The sequence below is a fragment of the Myotis brandtii genome, unplaced genomic scaffold, assembly GCF_000412655.1.
Source record: "Myotis brandtii unplaced genomic scaffold, ASM41265v1 scaffold1236, whole genome shotgun sequence".
In the NCBI taxonomy this organism is placed as follows: Eukaryota; Metazoa; Chordata; class Mammalia; order Chiroptera; family Vespertilionidae; genus Myotis; species Myotis brandtii.
This window is the reverse complement of record NW_005354316.1, coordinates 185,596-188,675: the sequence shown is the minus strand read 5'-3', so window position 1 is coordinate 188,675 and position 3,080 is coordinate 185,596.

Below are 3,080 nucleotides of genomic sequence, written 5' to 3'. Positions count from 1 at the left end.
CAGGGGTTCTGCCCGTGGGCGAGGGACGGCGTCCGCGCAAACCCCAGTCCTGCTCTGACCCCAGGGCCACGCGGCAACCACCCTGAGCAGGGCCGGAGTTTGCAGGTGCCAACCCCTCGGGGCCAATGACAAGCCTGTCCCTGCGCCCCGTCCTGGTCTGCTCAGGGTCCCCGCTGTCGGAGCACGTGCTGAGTCCCCCCTGGGGTGACCACGTCCTGTCACTCTTTCCTGGTGACCGTGGTGGGTGCTTAGGAGTCAGGCCACCGGCCCCTGGGGGTGCGGCCTAGTGAAATAAACCGCCACCCCAAGTGGCCACGCCTCACGGCTTTGCTGCCAGGGGCCATGGACCACGGGCCACGGTCACGGCCCTGCCTTCCTGCAGGGTCCCCTCGGCTCACGTTCACCCCTGAAGTGCCCGAACACGTCCGTATAACTCCCCCTCCTCCGTGCCCCTGGGTCTGTGCAGCACCCCCGACATGTGCCAGGCTCCCTCGGCCTGCATCCCCCTTGTACTGGCTAACCCACGGGCCCTGCACCCCAAACCTTCCGGATGAGGGGCAGCATCACACATTCTCCCATGAGGGGCCCTCTGAGCACTGCCCACGCCTCCGAGAGAGCCCTTCTGCCCGCTGACCCACGCACGGCGGGCCCCTCGGGGCAAACCTCAGGCCCGTTCCTCCGGGACCCTCCCGAGCGACACACCTCCCGTCTGGGTGGGATGCCACCCGTGTCCACTGAACAAAGGAATGTGACCCGGCCACGGTCTCTTCAACTGTGTGCTCTGAACGGGACGGGCACTGTAAGGCGCCCACAGGCACCCTCCTTTGCCAGCTTCCCCGGCAGGAGCTGCGGGAGGCGATGGGGTGGGCACCCCGCCCCGCGCACCCATGGCGACTCTGGCTCAGGTGGCTGCCGAGTGCCGCCGTGAGGGGCTCCCACAGGCGGTGTCCTGGGTGCGGGCCCCAGGCTGCTGTGGGAGACACAGTCCGTGTTGACACTCTCCTGGGGCCGCGCAGCAGAGAGCACTCCAGGCCCCCATGTCTCACCTCCCAGCAGCCCCACTGTGCACCACATCACCGTGGTTCCCGGAACACACCAGAGCCCCGAGGGACCCCTGGAGGCCGGGCATCAGTGGCTTTGAACTGTGGCCCGAGGTTCACGGCCCCGAGGGGCCCCGGACGGGGCCAGGGGTGGCAGGTGCCAGCGATGACAGGTGGTGTTGGGATCTGTCAGTCACGGGACAAGCTGTCTGGGCAGCAGGGCTGGGCCTGGCGGAGCCACGGGAAGCCCGGCCCGGGAGCGCCCAGGACCGGCGGCTCTGTCTGTCCTGCCCCACACGGAAGGACCAGGGATGACATTGGACGTGGGACTACGGGGTAGACCCCACAGCGTGGCCTGGCCAGCTGCCCCTTCTGGCTGCACGGGGTGAGGGTTTGGTCGGGGCCTGGAGTTCTGAAGCTGTTGGGGCCAGTGGCTAAGCTGCCCGGTGAATCAATGAGTGAACGCAGTAAGTCCTCATTGCACACCTACTAAGCTTCAGGGGGCGGGCAGGGTACCCGGCATTTTGGAGGGAACAAACCAGGCCCCGTCAGGCCACTAGGGAGCTGTCAGGAGTCGTGGGTCGAATGGATTAGGAGGGAAACTAACGATGGTGGCTCCAAAAGAGTCACGTCCCAGTCCTAACCCTGCCCCTGGCACGTGACCGCATTTGGAAATCGGGTCTTTGCAGGTGCGATCAGTTACGGATCAAATGGGATCCACCTGGGTTTCGTGAGAGCCCTGCACCCGAGGACTGGCCCTGTCAGAGGACACGGCGATTCGAGAGGCACAGCGGGGGCACGGAGCCCCGAGACACCAGGTCTCAGACGCTGACCTCCGGGCCAGGAGAGAATCAGGTTCTGAGGCTCGACGACCCCCAGTCGGCGGCAGCTTGTTAGTTTCCCTCCTAATCCAATAGTCACACAGGTGCAGGCTCTGGTGCTGTGAGCGAGAAGGGCAGGAGGACTTCCTGTAGGAGGAGGCCACACGTGTAAGCAGGAATGAACGGTTGGTGGGAGGAGGGGCCGGCACACCCAGGGCAAGGTCTGGGCAGCAAGGGGCTGGCACGAGGCTTCCGCCAGGCCCAGGACAGCCCTGCTCCCCCGAACCACTCAAGGAGGCCAAGACGATAGAAAAGCTACCATCCGCTTTGCTCTCCCCCAGGCCTGACTCCGGCCTGGGACCCCGCCCGACAGCCGGGCTTCCACCGAAGCGCTTCACACACGCCCGTCTGCTGTGGCTGATGGTGACAGCTCTCCCCCCGGCACGAAGCCAAGACCCTGCAGGTGGGCAGGACGGCTTGGCCCCATGGCAGGACCTGCGGGGCCACTTCAGTGACGCGGCCCCCCTGCCAGCCCTCGGCAGCCCCCGAGCTGCGTGGGGACCCACACACGTTTGCTTCTGGAAAACAACCCCCGAGGCTCCAACAGCCAATGAGGGCTGCGGCGACGACGCGGAGACCGACCGCACTCCCGGCGGAAAGCTGACACGCGGGCGCGGCACAGCCGGTGCTTCTTGTCACCAAAAACACACTGTTGAGGCCACGGCAAGCCGGTCTCCTCACGCTGAAGGAGTTCCTGGATGTGGGGACCACGGTGCGGAGACCGCGGGGCCTGGGGCACTCGCAACGAGTTACAGGGCAACGGGCCCAGAGGCAGGGTTCGCTGAAGCATCGGAACTTTTACGGCCGAAAGAAAGGCCCAGTGGATGGGGCTGCGGGTGTTGAACACCAGGGCCTGCGGGTTCGGGGGTGCTGGCGCCCGGGAGACCCCGGGAGGACCCCTGTAAGAGAGATTGGGGGCTCATCGCCCCAGAAAGCTCCTTCCTGGAGAGGCTGTGGGGGCCCCGCCTTGTCCAGGGTGGGAAACTGCAGCCGAGAAGCGGGTCGACTGCGCTCACGCTCGCTGACAGCCGAGGCGGAACTGGGGCGCTGCTAGAAGAGGGAGCTCCCGGGACGGGGCAGGGCTGTCCTAGAAACTCCCGGGCCTGCCAACCAGGACGAGGCGGCTGCACAGAGCCGTCAGCTCCTCTGAGGGGGCCTG